This window comes from Portunus trituberculatus, chromosome 48 (genome assembly GCF_017591435.1).
Source record: "Portunus trituberculatus isolate SZX2019 chromosome 48, ASM1759143v1, whole genome shotgun sequence".
In the NCBI taxonomy this organism is placed as follows: Eukaryota; Metazoa; Arthropoda; class Malacostraca; order Decapoda; family Portunidae; genus Portunus; species Portunus trituberculatus.
The window spans coordinates 6,721,668-6,745,007 of NC_059302.1; the positions used below are offsets into that span (position 1 = coordinate 6,721,668).

General features: G+C 41.6%; 1 protein-coding gene across 1 annotated transcript in view; it reads left to right on the forward strand.

The window, feature by feature from the left end:
- Positions 1-23,340, forward strand: part of LOC123498617 (mucin-5AC-like) — a 178,242-nt gene that overhangs the window by 21,474 nt on the left and 133,428 nt on the right. The window contains exon 2 of the mRNA XM_045245895.1: positions 21,885-22,140. The gene's annotated coding sequence lies outside the window, so the exon portion shown is untranslated. The remainder of the gene's footprint in view (positions 1-21,884; positions 22,141-23,340) is intronic.

Here is a 23,340-nt window from a genome sequence, read left to right on the forward strand (position 1 = left end):
GTGTGTGTGTGTGTGTGTGTGTGTGTGTGTGTGTGTGTGCGCGCGCGCGAGTGTGAGTACGTGTTTCATTTTGACGGTTTTCATTATCAAATTATCTCTTTTTATGTTCGTTTCCCATGACATTATTATTTTTGTCTTCATACCTGTTTTTCTTTTTTTTTCATTTTCTCTTTCTTTGTAGGTCGTTTTCTCAAGGTCATTGCCTCGCCTCGCCTCGCCTCGCCTCGCCTCGCCCAGCTGATTGCCACAGTGTTTACCTCTTACTTTTGTTGTTCGGCTTTTAACCACCGCCACCTCCTTCTTAGAATCTTCAGCAGGAGCCTCACCGTCATTGCTTGTACTGTCATTACTGCCGGCACTTTCTCCTCGTGTCTTCCCAAATGGCTGTTGTCTTCTCTGTCATTATTCTTCATCGAACTCTTCCCCAGCCAGTGACTCGTAGCATTTTGCCCTCATTATACACAATTTATTCACTGTACTCCTGCATTTTCTACAGACATCTTTTTTTTTTTTCTATTTCTATTTTTTTCTCCTCCCTCGCACTCCTTGTCTTCCTCCTCCGCATTCGTCTTCATCGCTACACTTTATCGCTTCACCATCACGTCTCTCTCTCTCTCTCTCTCTCTCTCTCTCTCTCTCTCTCTCCTCCTCCTCCTCCTCCTCCTCCTCCTCCTCCTCCTCCTCCTCCTCCTCCTCCTCCTCCTCCTCCTCCTCCTCCTTCTCCTTCTCCTCCTCCTCCTCTCTCATACGTAGGTCGTATTACGCAAAGCTGACCTTGCTTCCTCGTTTTCTCAGTTTTTTTACGTTATTTAGAAACTGAGATCGTAAAGTCTCGATTTCAATTAGTGCACGTGTTGTTCTCATATCCTTGTTTATTTGTTTTATTTCTTTTATCTATCTTTTTTTTTTTTTTTATTCGTGGGACCCTTCACACCACAACGTACAATATTCCCACTTTCTATCTAATTTTTACTTGAATCCTTTGTTTTAATATTAGCGTTCCTTGACATTGCATCCTACCACTCATCCACCTCACTCCTCCTCCTCCTCCTCCTCCTCCTCCTCCTCCTCCTCCTCCTCCTCCTCCTCCTCTGATATCTTCACCATACCTCTTTCGTCTCCTTCGCGGTCATCCTTTCACTTTAACCACTCTGTCTCTCTCTGTCTCTCTCTCTCTCTCCCCATTCCACTTTCCCGTCTGATAAGCAGTACCGTTTCTCCCTCACTGTCCGCTGCTCCACCTGTTCTTACGCCTTCAAGGTCACGCTCGTTGTGGTGGAAATGGGAGGGAGTTTGTTGTAAGGGCAGTGGAGGATGAAAGGAGGAGGAGGAGGAGGAGGGGGGTGAGAAGGGAGGGTGCTCATTTAAGTGTCGAAGGCTGTTTTTACGGTGCACACTTGGTCATTGCACAAGAAACAAACGATAATGAACCTGCCCTCCATTAGGCAGCGCTCCCCTACAGAAGTCTTGAGCCTATGAGGGGACACTGATGGTAATAGCAGCGACTGTAGTAGTGATGTGATAGTGGTGTTACAGTAGCAGTAATAGCCAAAGTAATAGTGTTGTCATGAACTGTTGAATTGATTGAAGTTAGTAGTTTAGTAGCAAAAGTAGTAACCGCAGCAGTAGTGGTAGTATGTACTGTTATAGTAATAGTAGTAGTGATGCGGTGATTGTTACATTCAGCCTGTTGAAACCAGGAGTGCGATTGTGGTTGAAGAGAGGAAGGGAAATTGTCGTGTCCAGATAGACAGTAGAGGAAAAACGCAAAAATACACCAGTCAAATATTTAGTGAAGCAAATGGAAAAAAGGAAAAACAATAAAAAGAGACATGGAAGACAGGGAATTATAATGTTTGAGGGGTCTCATGTAAGAACACTGTTGGAAGACTGATACAGTAAAGTGTAAGAGCATTGTGGTGGGAAATTCTGAAGTTGATATTTTTCAATATCCAATATATATATATATATATATATATATATATATATATATATATATATATATATATATATATATATATATATATATTTTTTAGTTCCTGATGATGTCTTCTGTGCTAAGGCGAAACGTCGAATAAATGAAGAAATTCAAGTCCTGCTGGAATCCTTTTTCTTCCTTATCTACATGTTCTATTATATATATATATATATATATATATATATATATATATATATATATATATATATATATAGAACATGTAGATAAGGAAAAAATTCAGAACAATTCTTCATTATTCGACGTTCACAGAAGACATCATCAGGAACTAAAAAAATTGAAATAAATAAATACACTTACATAAAAGTTAAGTCTTCACTTCTTTGAACTGTTTTGATAATGAATGAAGGCTTAACTTTTATATGTGTGTATTTAGTTAGTTCTTTTTATTTTTGTAGTTCCTGAAGATGCCTTCTGTGTTCAGACGAAACGTCGAATAAATAAAGAAATTGAAGTCCTGCAGGTATCCCTGTTTATTTATATATATATACATATATATAATGCTTTATTATTTTCCAGCGTTTCGCCTTACAGCAAAAGGAATCATCAGGGCCTACAATGATTAATAACAAGAATATAAGTATAAAAGTCTAAAACAGACATTATGAATATTAAGTTAAAATACAAAGTAGAAACAAAAAACATAGAAAAAAAATAAATCACAATTCATCGTCAAAAGACAAAATTGCACAAAAACAGAAGTCCAAGGGAAACCAACCTTGAAGTGTGTTCTATGTGGTAGAGGAAGGAACTGACCAGGACGGTAGTATTAAGATGAGTCGGTTCCTTCCTCTACCACGTAGAACACACTTCAAGGTTGGTTTCCCTTGGACTTCTGTTTTTGTGCAATTTTGTCTTTTGACGATGCATTGTGATTTATTTATTTTTTCTATATTTTTTTACTTTGCATTTTAACTTAATATTTTGTATTTTATCTTAATATTTTCATAATGTCTGTTTTAGACTTTTATATTTGTTATTAATCATTGCAGGCCCTGATGATGCCTTTTGCTGTAAGGCGAAACGCTGGAAAATAATAAAGCAGGAGAAATGAAGATTTCCATGGTGATTTCCCTGCAATTTAGTACCTACAACTTCTGCTATGAGCCCTTGTTATATATATATATATATATATATATATATATATATATATATATATATATATATATATATATATATATATATATATATACAAATAGATGGACAGATAGATATTTTTTGCACATTTTAGTGATAACAGTAAGTCAAAAGAAAAAAGGGATGTGGTAAAGGAATATGTTGGATACATAAGGCATGAATTGAAAAGGAAATATTCTTTGAAAGATGCCTTGCAGAAATATCACACAAATAAATGAGCAGAAGTGTCTCCAAATACGTGGCTAAGAAAGAGAAACAAGAGTTATTTAGGTAGCATAAATTCCTAGTTAGAATATTTGTATTAATACAAATCTCCCTAACCGCTTCTGTAGTATAAGGGCACAGCTAACTGAATATTCTTTGGGTAAATGTGTTGCACCACCAACGAACCAAACACTCACCTGTATTTGTGTTAGCTGGTCGTGTCTCGATTATGGCTAAAACGTGACAAAATATTAAAGACCATCTGATGAGCTAAGTTTATAGTTTCGTACTTTTGTGCTTGCTTTTTTTACTGGCATTGCTTTATTGCATTCCATCTTCACAAAGTAATCAGTGCCTACCATTGTGCTTAGTTTGTCCTGTATTTTTATCTTTTTTCACCTTTCTTTCTAATGGAGGTGTGTTATTTCACTGACTTTTCTATTGATTGTAGGATAAAGCCGCTTCATTCTCTCGTACTGTTTGTTCTTCCACCTCCCATTGTCTTCATGGCCACTCTTTGTGTGTGTGTGTGTGTGTGTGTGTGTGTGTGTGTGTGTGTGTGTGTGTGTGTGTGTGTGTGTGTGTGTGTGTGTGTGTGTGTGTGTGTGTGTGTGTGTGTGTGTGTGTTCGATAAAGACAAAGGAATGGAAGTTGCAATGGATGGACTTCATTGACCGACCGATGCTGGAAATCAGTTCACTGGGGCTTGACAGAGTGTAGGGGAAGAGGGATGGAGGGAAGGAGTGCCTGGGCCTCAGAGGTCAGGAGGGAAGGTCAGGAAGCGCGTGTGTGCGTGGCAAGTATACAGTTGGGTACATCTGCTTTCAGGCTGCAATGATAATGATAATCTATATTCGTACCGGGTCAGCATTCCTTGTTAAGAAAAATGGACAAGACAATGTCCCTTCAGTCACTTTTGTATGCATTATTTCTTGTATTAGCTATAGTAGTAGTAGTAGTAGTAGTAGTAGTAGTAGTTGTTAATAGTAGTAGTAGTAGTTGTTGTTGTAATAGTAGTTGTAGTATAGTAGTAGTAGTATAGTAGTAATGAATACTAGTGACCTGATACCTTTGCATGGTTACGTACTGTACATAGTTTTAGTCAACATATCAGTGCATCTTAATATGAGCATGTGCGTGCGTGGGAGTACATGTAAGCGTGCGTGTGTATCTGTGTAGGCATCCTTGAACTGTCATCTCGCCCCTCTCAGTTCTATTGATCAGCTGTTGACCTGCCTCCGGCATGACGTCACCAGGCAGAGGCAGCGGCAGTGACGTCACGGTTTGTTTAGACTCAACCTTGCTTCAACTCACCGCTGGTCACGTATTCTTTCATCCCTCCCCTATTTTTTTTTTTTTGTGTGTGTGTGTGTGTGTGTGTGTGTGTGTGTGTGTGCGTGCGTGCGTGCGTGCGTGCGCGCGCGCTTGTGCGTGTGCGTGTGTGCGCAAGTAGGGATGGGTGCTGCCCCGCCATGAGTCTGGGGTCCGTGCAGGTGCAGGCGCATATCATTATCTCTTAGTCCTCCTGTGTTTACAGTTTTCCTACTGCAGTCAACTTTACTTGTTTGAATTGTTACTCTAACTATAAGTCAGATCACAATGCAAGGGGTTTTTCATAACTTCAGTAGTGTAACAATAAGTTCATTTAAGAGAAAAACAAGAAAAAAAGAAGCATTTTCAGAATGCTTTTACTTCCCTGATATAATTTCTAAAACATCACATTCGAAATATTCATTTGTGTAGTTCACTGGTAAGATTTATCGCTGCCGATGACATTATAAGCAACGCTTTTTTATTTTCTTATATTTTTTTATCAATTACTTGAGGTCTATAATATTTTTTTTGTAATGCAACCTGATTCATTGTTCAACTCCTCGTAAACATGCGCTACATTACTAATAAAAGACATTTTTTTTATGGATGACCTATGAACGATTAGTTTATAATTCATCGAATTTGAATTATAAACATTAACGATAATATTACAACATTCAGTACTAAAAGCAACTGTAAACTTATGAAACCATCTGTTATTATACCATAAAAAGAATAAATAGAACAATACTGGATGAGCAACAGGATGCTTTACAACCTTCAAATAACTACAAGTATCATCTTCAATATGACAAAGGTCTAGTAACATCTTGAATATAATACAACGCATGTTCTTGTACTATATAAAGTTATCAAGAATACAAACAGTGCCACATACCTAGTAAGGTGAGCTGGAGAGTGAATGGAGATGTACACCAGAGGAGAAAAACTTGATTCCAAAGGAGAATGAACAAGCGATCGAAGAACCAGATAAAAGAGTTTTTGCGTGAAAGGATGGAGGTTTGTGGTATTTGAACCTGTTACAGGAGGAGAAAAGGTTCAGGTGAAAGGGGACGTGGTTTGTGTGCGTTCGATGTGCATTCAACTTTTTAATCAGTGACTTAAAGGGAAGTGGGTGAACCAGTTGGATGTAGAGTGAAGGGGAGTTGGGAGTATGTTCACATACTTACGGTTCGTCATAATATACGAGGTGGTGTTCTGCCTTTACATTTAGGAAATCACATAAGTGATAGACTCAACAAATTAAAAGATTTTGAAATTAAATATAAAGCACAAAACAAATATATACGACACGTCGGACTGGATATCTCTAAACGAAACTTAAAAACTGATAGATTCTTTGGAGATCTTATGACGTAGACCAATTAAACACTAAGCAGAATAAAAGTGTAGGAAATGACCTGACTTTGACTGAGTATAGTGCGTGATGAAGCCAATCAAGACAGGTACGTATAAGGGAAGCCCACAATCAGAGGCAATGATTTACGTTATGTTCTTTGGTGAGCTCGGCGAAGAGGGACCCTACACATAAATCCCTCCAAGTGATAGGCGATGAGCGCTGGCCTGTATAGGCTCGCTAATTATGGCGACTCGTAATGGGTGATAGCCACGAGTTCATTACGGCAAGGCAGGTGAAGATACATGGATATTTGTGTGATTTATTGGTGTTTTGTACGGAGAAATTCAGATAAGATTACCTTTTTAACTATGGAACTAAGGCAATGTTATTCTCTCTCTCTCTCTCTCTCTCTCTCTCTCTCTCTCTCTCTCTCTCTCTCTCTCTCTCTCTCTCTCTCTCTCTCTCTCTCATTAGAATAGATTAAGATCCCATATTTCACGGGGTCCTGAGCTTGGGCGTGACCTGTCGATTCACCGTGTATGTGACCGTCAGAGAGAGAGAGAGAGAGAGAGAGAGAGAGAGAGTTATAAGCTAGTCCAGTCAGCGTGCATGAATAATTGAATATGTTAAAGCTTTTACACTGGCGCGCGTTTACGTTGTGTGTGTGTGTGTGTGTGTGTGTGTGTGTGTGTGTGTAATTCACTGTTTGATCTGCTGCAGTCTCTGACGAGACAGCCAGACGTTACCCTACGGAACGAGCTCAGAGCTCATTATTTCCGATCTTCGGATAGGCCTGAGACCAGGCACACACCACACACCGGGACAACAAGGTCACAGCTCCTCGATTTACATCCCGTACCTACTCACTGCTAGGTGAACAGGGGCTACACGTGAAAGGAGACACACCCAAATATCTCCACCCGGCCGGGGAATCGAACCCCGGTCATCTGGCTTGTGAAGCCAGCGCTCTAACCACTGAGCTACCGGCCGTGTGTGTGTGTGTGTGTGTGTGTGTGTGTGTGTGTGTGTGTGTAGTGTGTGCTTATGTATTTCTGAGAATGGCGGTGGTTTGGAGCTGAAATGAGCGAGTAATTTACAACAGGGATGATCACCGAATGTCTGTTACCTTGACTGTTACTCAACGTGTGTGTGTGTGTGTGTGTGTGTGTGTGTGTGTGTGTGTGTGTGTGTGTGTGTGTGTGTGTGTGTGTGTGTGTGTGTGTGTGTGTGTGTCTGCGTGTGCGTGAGTGTGTGAATGTGTAGATCAGTATGCTGGTGTAGCTACCTGGTATACATAATTTCCTTTGATTTACATATACTAATACAATGAAAAAGGTAAACTCCACACTTCTTTCCACCAAGGTGAAGAAACAAACCGTATAACTAACGACTGTACGCTTCCAGAAATTGGTGCGGTGTTATTGTGTGGATGTGAATGTGGGTGGGGTGGTGGTGGTGGTGGTGGTCGTGTTTGTGTTCGTGGTGTTGACCCGCCCACGTCATTAAAATGGCAGTTATTGAGGAGTGGGTCAGGGGCGGGAAGTGGTGGCCGGCACACCTCCCCTGCAGGCACCTGTCGCACTCCCTCCATAAAATCACCACCTCGTCTCACCTTCTGACGGAGGAAATAGTGATGGATGTGTGCAGGTAGAGCACTGTAAAGCGGGTGGTAGCGTGATGTGCGAGGAGAAATGATGGGACGAATAAAGTTTTAAATTGAGGCTAAATTTGTATGATTATGAAATGGATGTAAAATCTAAGAAAGAGGATGGAGATTGCATTTTTGTATTCCTCGTTAGATATTTGTTGCGTAATTCATTGGTATGTTTATTGTATGAGAAAACTAAAGATAACATAAATTTTGGAATAAAAAAATGGGGCTTAAAGAAGTTTTTTGGAGGATTCTCTGTTCATACACATTGCGTTATTTATTATTGTATGTATTTATGTAATTATTTTATGCGTCAAATTACAGTTATTTACTCACAAAAATTTGGACGTTCTCGCATCTCGTCATTATTTCACTGTTTCGCTGTTTTCACTGTTTCACAATAATCCCGAGGCTGTGCAGTAATTATAATGCCTCCTTACTAGGGCTCGTTGCGCCACCCAGTGTGTATCTCAGCGGAAGTGATTAGTCTTGTCACTTTAATAATGTCCGACGCCACACCCAACACTCGCCACGTGACATCATTTCTGAGGTGATAAGCTTAGGCTCCAGGTGTACAGTGACCTTACAAGAATGACCTCCTTAAAGAACATTTGGAAATAAGACGCAAGTTGAACCACACAAGCTCATGTGGAAACTGTCATAAAAATGGGAACAAATCTTAAGCTATAAGGGAAAGGTATCGCTGTAGAACCTTTCTTTCTTTTTACACTATTTAGGCTCATCTAGGCTGTCCGAATCCTTCCAAAGTCTCATTGACTAAAAGAGAAGCATATCAGTCATACTCTAGTTTCCAAATTCCTCTCCAGCACCTGCAAATTAATGGGGAAAGTACCAAATGATAGCATATTGCGAGCGTAGCAGCGCCGGTTGTGAGATTATCCAGGTGCCTGCTCAGTGTAATAGGTGAGTGACACGTGATGGATGATTTACTAACGAGTGGGGAGAGAAACACGCGTGTCAGGACAAGGTTATAACTCATCGGCCACATCTCGGAGAAAGAACAATTTAGCGGAGCATCATCATCGGCTAGCGACAAAAAAATACAGCGAATAAGGAAACACCATTACATTGCTTGTATAAGAATGAAATTAAAATGAGCTGGGCTTAACAGAGAAGAAGAGAAAATGAGAAAAGAGATGGGTAATTCATCAGAGAAAAATTGACATTAGAAGGAAATATTATGACAAGAATACAAATTGTGAAAAGCTATATGCAAGCCAAGCGGTAAGAGAGAGACACTGCACCAAGCGACATGAACTGGTCTTGAGGGAAAGCAGGAACAGAATGAGGAGAAGACTGGCCATTCACAAGAAGGATGTGACGCTGATTGATGATGGGAAAATAACGAGCGGTGATTAACACATTAGAAAGGAGAAAGGAAACCGGCTGACCAGGAAGAGAGTAACAGTAACTTGTACGTACATTTTGCTTTTCCCAGACTAAATCCACAAGTACTAGTGGAAATATAATGGTAAACAATTATCATAATCAACAATCCCCAGAATTCTACTACAGGAAATAATTTAATATCTCCTCTACCCTCTTCACTCCTCCCTCTGTTAACGCGCCGTCTACTTCAAGACAGCTCAGTGAAAAGTCCTCTCTTATCTTATCTCTCCATCCTGCTCTCTGTCTAGCCTGCTGTTTTAATGAGAAACAAAGAGGAGTGCAAACAGAGAGAGAGAGAGAGAGAGAGAGAGAGAGAGAGAGAGAGAGAGAGAGAGAGAGAATGTTCATATATATTTCCTCATATAAGTCTGGTTTGAATAACTAAATAAGAAAAAGACGTGTGGCTATAAACCTACTAATAATGAATTTGAATAGAAAAAAATGGCAGACACCGACATACATACAGACAGACAGACAAACAGACGGGCAGACAGACACGGACAGAAGACAAAAGATCCCTAACTAGATCACTAAACAAAGGACTAATCACCACCAGACTTGCGTTATCTGCTTTAATTTGTATTGATGAGTTTCTTCCCGTCATTAATTAAGCGTCCCTGGCCAGATAACGGCAGGGAGCGGTGGCCAGGCGGTGTGTGGCCCAGAACGTGACCGCGGGTGACGGGGAACCAGGCCAGCCACGCACACCCACACTGCGGGGCCAAGGATGAGAGGCCGGGAGTGCTGGGAGAGAGGGTGTATATAGAGAGGGAGTGAATGAAGGTGGGTGGTGAGTGGAAGTGAGCGGAGAGAGGGAGTAAAGAGATAGTTAATAGAATGAGAGTGAGAGATAGAGAGAGGACACTATTGAGGATGTAGGGAGAGAGAGAGAATGAAGAGAGGTAGGAAATAAAGAGAGGTAATGGTTATAATATGATTTTGTAAAAGATCGAGAGAACATTTAAATTGTCAAACTCACAGAGGTATACAAATCCAAACAGAGACAGAGCTAAAGGAAAAGTAGGTAAATAGATAAATTAGATAAAACAGCAACATTTGATAGTTCAAAGATACATGTATAGAAAAAAAAAGGCACAAAGGGAGAGATGAAATAGAAATAAAGTAAAGAAGAAAATGGCGAGGAGTGGAAGTAAAGAAAATACAAAGAGACAGACAGACACAAAGACAAAGATACAGAGACAAAGCGAGAAGCACAACGAGAGGTGAAGGTAAAGAAAATACAGGTAGGCATACAGACAGACAGACAAGGCAGTGGTCAGGGTGGGCCAGCCATAAACCTAATTAGTGTTGGTGGTCACGTCTTAGGGGGTACCCGCAGGGCAGGGAAAGTGAAAATGCGTTTTTTTTTTTTCTCACCATAGAATGTGGTATCGCCATTGATGCGCAGACAGAAATACATGGACAGCAAACATGCATACAGATATACATGAATTTGTACTGAAAGGCAATGAAAGACCACGTAAAGATTCTACTCAATGGAAATCTTTTTGGTCAAGGGTAATAAAACTGGAAAAGAAAGACTACTGAGAGCTTTTAAAGGGTACAGTTCGAAAGCAAATCCAAAATTACAGTGAGAAGTGTTTACAATAAGACACAATCACTGCCAGAAATCATTCAGGTGAAAAAAGCAATGAAATAACATACTGTAAACCTTATCATGACAATAACATCGAGACACAAGTACCTGCATTATATTTTCTTTCCACGTGATACACATTGAAGTTTCTAAAATGGAAATAACATAAACAGAGAAAGTTCTGGAAGAGAAAATCACTTTAAACTTGCCTTTCGCCGAAACTAGAGGGGAAAAGCAGATACTTTCGGCCACGTAAATTTAAGCTAACCCAGAGCTTTGTTGTTCCCACGAGGTTAAGAAAGCACGTGTGAAAGGTGGAGCACGCTAAGAAAGGGAGAGTAAAAGTAAATCACCGGTGTCTTTGAATGTGTGTGTGTGTGTGTGTGTGTGTGTGTGTGTGTGTGTGCGTGCGTGCGTGCGTGCGTGCGTGCGTGCGTACTTATGTATGTATGTATGTCTGCATTTTCACGTCAGAAACCGAAAGTGCTCTTAGCGGACCATGAGGGAGGAGGAGGAGGAGATGATGTACCTGTGTGTCTGTGTCTGTGGGAAGGCAAGCGCAGGGTGTGGCCTCTTGGTACGATGTAAGTGTGCGTGCTGGGCCAAGAGTCGGTCTGTTATGTTATGAAAAAAAGTCGGTGTATTATGTTTTAGGTCATATGGGTCGTTGGCTTCCTTGGAACACCTTCACTTTGACCTGTCAGGAAGCGCAGGTAGTCCATAAAAGCGAACGAGTTACTGAAGTAGTCTGTCTTTACCAGTGTTTCAGGTGTGAGGGCTCAAGATGATGGACATTATCTCAAGACCATGCTACCTGCTTGCTTCCCATGTTATTTTCCTTCCCCAATTTTTTTCGCTGTGTTTCCTCAGTGACATTTCGCAACATAGTATACAGCAGTTTTTTTTTTCTTTTCTCTCTCTCTCTCTCCTTCTTTCGTAATCCTAAGTTTTGGGTTCTGTATCTCATGTAACTGTGCGAATGGAGATGACCGTACAAGAAAGCTTAGTCACTCTGTGGTAGTCTTGCTGATGTACCATTACCGTCACCTATACTGTACCAAGTCTTTCGCTTTAAACTTCCCAATATTTCTCCTCCCATAGCGATTCTCTATATACAAGAAAGAAAATATTAACTTTTGCATGTGGAAACCGTAAATTTAACATCAGCTTTCTCGCTTAAGTTAAGGCATCCCTCTCTTCTTTCTCGCGTCGCTCGTTCACCACCACCACCACCACCACCACCACGCCCGTGTCTAGTATATGCGTGGTCAATGAACTCCGCTAAGTGACGGGTCGCTCTTGGCTTGGTGGTGAGTGAGTGGCGGTCGGGCGAGGGTGTGGCATAACTGGATTGTGCTATCGTTCATGTTCTTGTTCTTCTTCATCGCCATCATCTTGTTCTTCTTCTTGTTCTTGTTCTTTCTCGACCATTATTGCTGCTACTGGTATTTGTACTACTACTGTAACTACTGCTGCCGCTATTGATGTAATTTCTATTACTGCTACTACTATTACTACTGTTGCTACTACTGCTACTACTACTGCTAATGCTAATGCTACTGCTACTACTACTACTACTGGTACTATTACTGCTACTATTACTTATACTGTTGTCACTACTACTACTACTACTACTACTACTACTACTACTACTACTACTACTACTACTACTACTACTACTACTACTACTACTACTACTACTACTACTACTACTTGCTTGGAGGTGGTGGAGATGATGCATACTAATTCGTAGAACCTGTTTAGCAAGCAGGGTGGCCTAAATAATACCGAGAGAGAGAGAGAGAGAGAGAGAGAGAGAGAGAGAGAGAATATACTCTAGTTAAACCTCGAAGGCCGATCAGTTTCCTAATACGGCCCAACTTCACTTTTTTTTTTTCCCTGCTAACACACGAATTTCAGGTGGGCGTGTGGGGGTGAGTATCGTGAGTTTGGGTATTATGGGCGTGAAGTGTTCCCTATTGCGCTCTCCTCTCTTTTCTACGCCATGCCGATAGCGTGATATTCCTTACTGGTCACTCTCGCTCACTCTTGCATGATTCCTGATGTTCATTTCGTGTGTGTGTGTGTGTGTGTGTGTGTGTGTGTGTGTGTGTGTGTATGTAAGGTGTTAACGTATATGAGTGGAATTGAGGAGTGGTTGAGCAAGAGAAATTATGCTGAGTGAATGAGGAAGAGTGAATTGAATGGCGTGAAAGGAGGAAAACACATGTACCACTCGCCGCTGAGAGAAAATTAATAGGCTGTTAAATATAAACACTACAATATGCCTTAGGAGATTCCACGAGTGGCTGGTGTAAAGAGATGGACAGTCCCAAGAACGAGAAACGGTATTGCTGTTGTCAAAAGGCTACAGAGATTATTATTTCTCTTGTCAGTAATATAGAAATCTTATTAATCTATCCCTAAAATCATAAAAATGCTATTAAAAAACGTGTGTGTTCATTCAACTAGGGCCTTTAAAAAGTACTGGAAATACGGGTAGAAGTGTTTCAGAATGTGGTCCATAGTCTCATCCTTGTCATTCCTGCTTTACAGCCTCGACCGCTCGGCGTGGTAGGACAATAGGTGTGCTGTCTTGGTTGGAAAAGAAGCGAGATGTTTGCTTCTGCCGGCCAGCGTGGCTCAGTTGGCAAGGCTCCCGCACGTCTAATGAGTTTAATGAGTTTGTATTGATGGAAGCTGGTATTCTTCAGTCTTGTGCTGTAATTTATAGTGTTGTGTAAGGAATACTAATAAGATTTTCTCGTTTTTCTCCACAAAAGCGTTCGATTATCAAGTATCAGATACGAAATTGAACAAAATTGGTGAGAAAATCGCAGTATTGTTTGTAACACACACACACACACACACACACACACACACACACACACACACACACACACACACACACACACACACACACACACACACACACACACACACACACACACACACACCTGTTGCATATATATGTGTATAAATATCATTCTAACAACTACCGCCGATGCTCCTCTGTGAACAGCGCTGCATAATCCCGACTGTCCTGCCTTTTGTGTTAGGATTGCCGCCCGTCCCTGCTGCTTGTATCGAGTGACGGGTGGGCGGGCAGCATCCCAGAGACAACAGACTACATTACTGTCATTGGGAAAAGGAAAAATACTCACATGACCAAGTGAGCCTTTGTTCAGTGGGCGTGCTTTGCTAATTGACCGAGGCAGCTTGTGATGAGGACAGCTGTGGCGTGGTGGCGGCTGCGGTAAGGATGGTTATGATTATGCAGGTGGTGAATGTGGCGGTTGCTGCGGTAGTGAGTGTGTTGATGTTGATTATGGTGGTAATTTGTAAATATTTAACAGTAAATTTGAAGGCATTGTTGCTGGTGGTGATGCTGTGGGTGCAAGTGGTGTAGTAAGACTGCTGGTGGTGGCGGTTAGATTGGAGGTGTGGTCAGATGGGTGACGGCGCTGCGGGTGTTGGTGGCTCTGATGACGGAAAATCGCGGTCATCTCCAGCGTGACGCAGTGTGTTCAGGGGATGACTTTGCTTCTTTGAGCTGCCGTGTAGTATTTCGAGACACGAAACGAGTTAAGTGAGGCTCGAGGCACGAATTGGGACGTTTTGACCTTGTTGGCGTGAAGACGACATTGGAAGTTACTGCTTCGTGAGGTAAAAAATTTTGAAAAAGAAAAAATAATGTGAGTACTGCAGTTTGAAATAATGAAGATGAGAGTTTGCTAATACTTGATAAAAACCTCAAGTAAGATAATACGTATATCTGAAACACCTAAATCACTTTTCTTAACGTAAATACGATAAGTGAAAATTAATATATAGATAAAAATAGAATTGCATTATATTATTAAGAAAGAAATAATGTCTTCAGTACACCAAACACTAACTCCCTCAGTACTGGAACACATTTTTACCTTTTGATTTTTTAATATGATTTCACGAAGGATCTATGGAAGTCAGAAGATTAGTGGCCAGTCTTCACTATTTTAATCCCCACACAAGTTTCTGAAGCTGTATAGAATCACCAAATATTAAGCAGAATGAATATGAAAACGCGTCATGGTACTGAAGGGGTCAAAAAGAATTAAAAAAAAAACTCTAAACACTTATTAAAACTATAAAATGACATACAAACCTTGAAATATTTAAGTCACGCCTCTCAAGGTATAACAACAATAAAACACACGCACTTACAAAAAAAGTGAACTTCCGTTCTTTGTTGTTACTATTTTCATAACTTCCCCTTCAGTTCATTCACTCCTTGCTCTGCCTGCTTGCTTGGCGCGCACAGGAAGGCACACATCGGATGCCCTCCCACCATCTGACACAAATAGGTCAGCTTGGGGAACATCAGGGCAGCGGGAGAGTTAGCTGGTGGATGTGAGGCGCTGATCGAGGTGCTGGAGGCAGTATGAGAGAGAGAGAGAGAGAGAGAGAGAGAGAGAGAGAGAGAGAGAGAGAGAGAGAATGTATGTGATTATGAAAATACATTGTGCGTTTTAGCGGAAAAGTATACAATTTTGGCATTTAATGGTGCTGTTGTTCATATGCATAACATATGTTAGCTCCGTGCGTAGTGATGGAAGTAAATGTCTAGAGAGAGAGAGACAGAGACAGACAAAGAGAGAGAGAGAGAGAGATGAATGGAATGCTGTGTTTGGGTGTCGGCGTGTTTGAGGGAGGGTCTGGAGTGCTGTGTAATGCTGATACTGAAGCGTGATTGGCTGTGCTGGTTGTGGGAGCCTCGGGATGTATGCCGATCTCCTTCTATCTCTGTTTGTGTCTCTGTATCGCGTGCATTCTTTCTGCTCATCGAATTTTCACCGAGCTTATTGCTAATTTGTATCCTGTTACTTCATGCTGGATGGCCACGACTATGCCCTTTTAATTGTACTTGTGAAGGTCTTCTGATGTTTGTGTCATAGGTTTTTCCTTATCTTATTAACATGCTTCAATTTCTCGACACAGACACACACACATGCCACACATTATATATTATTTCTGTGTGATTGATATTTGGTAAAAGTTTTTCTCATTGGTTTTATCTTTATGATTTAATAATACACACCTCATCATTAGAAATGCCTTTCCTCATAAGATTAATCACATAGATACAGTTGTTTTTTTTCCTTTACCTACCATCCACTACAGTATTAGTCATCATCACGCAGCACCTGAATAAATTTAGGAAGAATCCTTCATGACAGCACGCTCTTGACCTCACTATCAGATTAAAACAAGTGTATACGCAGTCCAGCCATACTGGTGACTCCAAGGCCAGCCTTGGAAGCACACATGCCAGCACGACGCTGAGACGCCCAGGAATCACTGACCAATGTTGAAGCTTGAAGCATTTCTCAATGAACGTTCAAAATCGTGCAATTCATCTCTCATTTTATACATAAAAAATAATTAATGAAAGAACGTTCCGCCTTGACCACTAAAGTAACTTTCCACTTTGCTTTCCCTTGCCCCTTCACCGAGCTCAGATGATGCTCTCATTTCGAGTCACACAGGCGTCCGGGCAAGTTTTTGTAGCGGCGGGAGAGGCAAAGTTAATGAGCTGGTGACATGAGAAGCCACTGCAGTGGAGTCATCTCTCACTGACTCTGCGCGCAAATGCTTGTATCGAGTCTCATCTTGGCCACGATTCCTTTAATTATCGCAGGTTATCATCTTGGAGGTCAGGTCAGGTGCCATAGATTCAACACCTTGAAGCGAGGTCTTTCCAGTCAGGCCTCACTGCTTAGTCAGTGAGAGAGCGTGAATGTTAACAATATTGAAGTGTGGAACTAGTTATGGGTGTTATATTCCAGCTGTATTTGAGCTGAATAATATTATTCAGTTGAATGTGAATGTTACATCATCTAAAGTGTTGAGTATTTTTCTTCTATGAAAATGAAAGCTTGGTACTGATACCCATGCGGTCTGTTGTTGTGGAATCTCATCCTTTCTCGCTCTTTCCTTCCCCTCCGCCTCGTCAGCCGGGGTGCGATGACCAGTGTTTCTCTATAATCACCCCGTCACTCCTTGCCTCCCCTCGCGGCGGTGATGGGGCCCCAGTGCGTTGCGGTCAGATGGGGTCGATTCCTAAGTGAGAGGAACCTGACTGTCTTCCTGCTCCTGGACAGTACGGAGGCTGAGTCTGCTTTCTCCTCGCGGCTGTGTACGCCCATTAGATATTCGAGATGGGAAGTGTTGCAGAAGGTTGCTCTTATTTTATTAGTTTATTGTCTTTCTAGTATGGAAAGGAATGAGGAATATTAAACAAAGAGGGAGTGTATTGGCAAACACGACGTTATATGATCCTGTTGTGGAACATAGCAAGTTTATATTCACTGGTCCGTCAGATAAGATGCCTCAGATTCTTACACACAAAATGTTTTCATTCATTGCAAGAAGAGTGGATTGTTGCTTTCTGGAACATCAGCTACTATAATTTACAAACAGCGGCTTGATGAACGAATACTAATGTTCTAGATAATCACTCGCTCATGTAAATTCCTCGTTGTGACCTCCGTAGGGGCGTACGCTTACCACTCGTAAGTACGGGTCTCATCACGAGCCAGGTAGCGGGGAATTCTTCAGTATCACAAAAAACAGCGATACTAACTCAGATGATTATAACAGTCCAAGGCGAGTGAGTGTCTAGGTGAGAGGCAGAGATGAAGTCTTACGATGCGCTCTGGAACTGCTCTCATACACATTCCAATAAGCAGAACACAAGGTGATGTGGCAAGGAAGGATTGTTGGAAGCTGAGGGTGAAAGAACTTGATGCTCCATAAAGGTGTATAAGAGGGTTACTTGATAATGTCTGTCTAAGGATTAATGATTTATTCCGCTTGACCAAACTTAATTAAGATAAAATTCCTTGTGGACTCGACCTATAGGGGACACACACACACACACACACACACACACACACACACACACACACACACACACACACACACACACACACACACACACACACACACACACACACACACACACACACACACACACACACACACACACACACACACACACACACACACACACACACACACACACACACACACACACACACAAAATATACATGCCTACATACATAAATACATAAATACATACAGAAGAAACCACAATATCCCCAGCACACACTACCATAACCACCACCACCACCGCCGCCATCACAGCCCTCCACTACAAACTAATAATAACAAGGGTTGTATTCTCTGGAGGGCAGCAGTGGTGGTGGTGGTGGTCCCTGGAGGGCAGTGAGTGGTGCACCTTCATAACTACGAGTAGAGAACAGCTGCTTTTGCAAGAGGTCGTCCGTATGCTCAGCTACGCCTGCCTCGCCCGACCTTGCTCCCGATGCACCATTTGCCAAAAGTGTGTTGCAACCTGGCCTGACGTGGCGGTGTGGAATCCGTTCAATGTTGTACGACTCTTGAATTTTGACATGAAGACAGATGCGGTGAGTGCCTAAGTCTTTGTCGGAAAATCTCGATATTTTTCTTTTTTATTTCGTATGAATATAATAATGTTTCGTATGTTAAATACCGAAACTATTATACATGAGAAGCAAGTGATGTTTTTGTGGCAGGAAAATCTTGGTATAGGACTACTTCCCGTTTGTTTTGTAAAAAGTTGCTAATACCTTCCTTCAAAACTAAAATCTCTACATGTTGAATTCAGAGAGAGAGAGAGAGAGAGAGAAAACTTTTTTTGGCTGATTAATGGCTAGTAACTCATGTAATCCGCAGCTCTCCGCAATATACACGGTGCTACAATCTATGCGGAAATCTTTACAACTAGAGGCTTCTACACTCTGTCTCTCTAACTGTCAAAATTATGTACAGGGCGACCTTGGTTCTCTTGCTCTTGTTTCTCCTTCATGATATATTCTTCTCTTACTGTCGTGGGAGGAAAAACCAGTATTCTTTTATTTATCTTTATTCTTCCTTACATTTTCTTATCTTTGCTTTATACTTTTCATTGCCATTTGTTGTTGTTGTTGTTTCTTCCCCTTCTCTTTGTTTTTTTTCTTGATATTTTCGTTTGGTTTGTTATTTATTGTTGTGGGAAAAGAAAACCTTTGTTTTATTCCACTTGCCTATTTCCTTTCCATTATAGTCTTTATTATTAATATTGATAAATTTATTTACTTTTTTCGTCTTGACTTCTTTTAATTTTCCGGTATTTTCTCTTCCTTGTATTTCTACAACTTTGGAAGGAAATATTTCGTTGATTCTTTGTTTTCATGTCTTATAATACTGGCATTGCTTTTTCTTTTCTTATACTTTCTCCTTCTTACATGATTTAATGGCATTTCTGTAGATGTGGAGGGAAGATTTTCATTGCTACTCTCTCTTCCTCTTCATAAATTCTTTTCCTCCCTCGTATGTTACTGCCATTGCTTTTTGTTCTCGAGGGAGGCCAAGGCACAGAGTCGTTCATTAATCACGCGTGGTATACTTTCATCCCTAGGAGCGACCTGGGAGGAAATGCTGTTTTCTTTTCTGAAGGTGAAGTTGTCAAAGTTAAGTAAAAAAAACAAATTAGGCAATAAACACACACACACACACACACACACACACACACACACACACACACACACACACACACACACACGGCCCGGTAGCTCAGTGGTTAGAGCGCTGGCTTCACAAGCCAGAGGATCGGGGTTCGATTCCCCGGCCGGGTGGAGATATTTGGGTGTGTCTCCTTTCACGTGTAGCCCCTGTTCACCTAGCAGTGAGTAGGTACGGGATGTAAATCGAGGAGTTGTGACCTTGTTGTCCCGGTGTGTGGTGTGTGCCTGGTCTCAGGCCTATCCGAAGATCGGAAATAATGAGCTCTGAGCTCGGTCCGTAGGGTAACGTCTGGCTGTCTCGTCAGAGACTGCAGCAGATCAAACAGTGAAACACACACACACACACACACACACACACACACACACACACACACACACACACACACTAATCTAATCTCTCTCTCTCTCTCTCTCTCTCTCTCTCTCTCTCTCTCTCTCTCTCTCTCTCTCTCTCTCTCTCTCTCTCTCTCTCTCTCTCTCTCTCTCTCTCTCTCTCTCTCTGTATACTTACCCTCATAAGTCGACCCAGTAAAGGCTCATTAGTCTGAACAGGTCAGTGGCAAGCTAATGAACACTTTATTCTCTTCACTAATTAGATTTACATGGACAATATTATACCAGATGCTAAGTATCGTTATATGTATGTCAGTAGTTAGAATTGAAAGCGAGTGTAGACAACGATAATGTTGGTTTTAATTTTTTTAGAAGTTGGTCCTCTTTAGTGCCTTTTCCTCTTTGGTCAGTCTGCGGTGAAATTAAGGACAAGGTGAAATAACGGAACATGTGTAAGCGTATCTCTCTTTCTCGAAAAATAGAATCAGAAGGTCGTTTTGGTTATTGGCGTCCAGATAATGTATTGATTTGCCAGTAGTATTTTTATTTTCACACAAAGATTCTTTTTGTGCGAGTCATTATAGGAGTGGCTGCATTAATGAGTGTATGCCGTATCAATGGCTTTTCCATTTGTCGAGTTTAATCTATTTTTCATCGGTTGCCTCCCGAAATTTCACTGCGTTGTGAGCACAATTGGGCGTTGCCTTAACCCGACATTTTGGGAGTAAACATTAAACACTGACGAGTGCAGACCAGTACAGGGAAAGCCCCGACTTATAAAGGAAATAAGAGGTGTTGGCATTTTTTTAAAGAAAGTAAAGCACAAAATACCATAATTATTTACTACCGCTAAATGCTAATGCTACTACTACTACTACTGCTACTGCTACTGCTACTGCTACTGCTACTGCTGATGCTACTGCTACTGCTGATGCTACTGCTACTGCTACTAATACTACTACTACTACAATATTTTTTTTATTGGAAGTACCTTTCATCCTTTTATAAACATTATAATAACACTGTGGCAAATAATAACATACTTAAAACAAAGCAAATCAAGCTGAACACACACGCTTGCTTCTCACTTCCACCTTTACGTATATACTTAGACTGCACTGTGGAAACAAAGCTACAAAATTACTGCTTGTAGATCCGCGCCATCTCCTCTCATTGTTTTAAGCCTTAGGAAGTAAAATTGCCCTCCGCTGCGAGCAACACCTCCGTGGGCAGGCACCATTGTGACGTCAGGGAATAAATAGTTTGGTTTGTGAGGTTCAGAGGGAGAGTAGAACAAGTATTGCGTCATCTATTATGTTCCTTTTACTCACCAGACAGAAAGCGAGGAAGAGGAAGTGCAGCTGCGGCGCCTCAATAAAAGGGAAGTCGGGAAGGAAAGTGGAATGCTAGAGGCGGTGTGTAAATTTAGTAAGATATGAACGGAAACGCAAACAATAGATACATTCAAGTCTTGGGGATGAGTAAACAACGGCACAGGAATAATGTTTTAGTGTTTATGAGAGAGAGAGAGAGAGAGAGAGAGAGAGAGAGAGAGAGAGAGAGAGAGAGAGACCTACTTATTGTACAAACACACGCAACATTTACCGGCAGAATACAGATACATATATACATATTGTGAAAAAGAAAAGTAGAGAATATAAATGTCAGCTTCATAGAACTAATCTCTTTCCTGCAGTATTAACACGGTTGCTTCATGGAACAAAAATTCTGCCACAAAGACACACACATCAGGTCGCAGTCGTATCTGAGGAGATCTGATCAAACACGTATTATTGAGAATAAGTATTTTTCCAACTCAAATTTAAGATTAAAGAGACATAGATGAATCTCGTGTCATTCACCCCAAGCAGACTGATCACTTCAAGCCTTGGAGGAATTGTCATTGCAAACACTGCAAAGAAACCTTGAATGCCAATGAACCACTGTGAATATGTATGACCATAAACGTATATAAGGCAAGATGAAGAAGCACAAGGTATACGATTGTGTTGATAGAGACCTCCTTTCCTTTCTGAACTAATGCCCTTCGTTGTTGGTAAAAGAATGTTCACGGCTGTTCTCATGCAGTACAAGGATGCTCCTCTACTTCTTCCCCAACATTATTTCCCTTCGGCCCGTTACTCTTTCACAACATGATGCCTCGCCAGGTAGAAAGGCTGAAAATAAAGGTTGCATTATCCTTACTTGCCTAACTCCGTCGTGTAAGATAGAAAGATCACCTTGCTTATATAACTGGCATTACTTACATACGGTATTTGTTTTTCTTGCAGGACGATCTGCGTTGAGAAAGACTGGGAGAGGGCAAGGACGTCTCCATCATAATACTGACCTTACTTCTTTCTGCGTCTTGCACTGAATGGCAAAAGGAAAACTGCTGAGTGGTGCCCGTGTATAGGAGAAAGGACATCTGCAAAAACTCACAGCTTCCATTAGGACTTTGGCATCGTGTCTCCCAGGAACAAACTGTAAGAATCAAAATAGAACAGCAACTAAAAGAACAACAGGAACTCAATACTGGAATGGACGGTAAGTGTAATCTTCTTCGCATATCAGTCTCTATCAGTCGATGTAAGTACGTACGTCTCCACACCGGTAGTATTTTTCTTCGCCTTTACCACCAGCAGCAAAATGTACGTTTGGGAATACCATAACTCACATTCATCACCGTCGGGAAGGAAGTGAGCGAGAAAGGCGATGAGTGGTAGCAAAAATAGTGATCGACTGCAATGTTTGTTGTGGAGAGGGAGTGATGACGTGAGTGATTGGTGGACGGCGGAGACAAGAGAGAGAGAGAGAGAGAGAGAGAGAGAGAGAGAGAGAGAGAGAGAGAGAGAGAGAGAGAGAGAGAGAGAGAGAGAGAGAGAGAACACAACAAACTTCCTCTGCTTTCGTTGCTTTCATAACTACTTGGGGGGTCTGAACTGAACGTGGGAAGCGATGCAATAATGCTGAGAAATCCACTGGCGGAAGTGGGGGAAAAATAAAGAAAGTAATAGAATAAATAACGAGAGAAATACAAAGCGAAAGTATACAGAAATCTCTATAAACTGAATGATTGAGAGAACAAAACAAACATGATCGAATGAAATGAGACAAGTACGGCAAATGACGACGTCCAGACACTCACCTTCCACTTCCTGGTGGTGAAAGACATCAATCTTTAGTGGACGGCGATGAAAGCTGACAATGGAGGAGGGTGGGCGGGGAGGGGGAAACAAGGGGTGGGGTGTGAGGTGTACAGCAGGAAAGGCGGCGAGTAAAGTGAGGGAAAGGTGGGAAGAGGGAAGTGGCTTGAGTTACGGTGCTGTGGGGAATGTTGATGGAAATGTATGGGTTCCCCCACGTCCCTCCACTCTTTGTGTATTCAGGGCGAGAAAGAGGAAGTAATGATGTGTTTAAAGGGTGACGCTTTGCTCGAAGACATCAAATTATCATATATTTCACTTTGATAGCCAGAGAGAGAGAGAGAGAGAGAGAGAGAGAGAGAGAGAGAGAGAGAGAGAGAGATTAAGATGCAGGGAAATTGGAAAATGCACAGTAATGAGATACCTCAGAAATTGGCGGTGTCAACTTTACTAAGACACTGCGCTCGCATGCCAATTCCCACACCACTCACTGACTCCTCCTCCTCCTCGTTCCCCACCTCTTTTCATTCACACACCTGCCTCCCCCAGCCGCCTCTTCCTTGACCTCCTGCCACCCCCGAGTTGCGGCAGTGATCAAGTC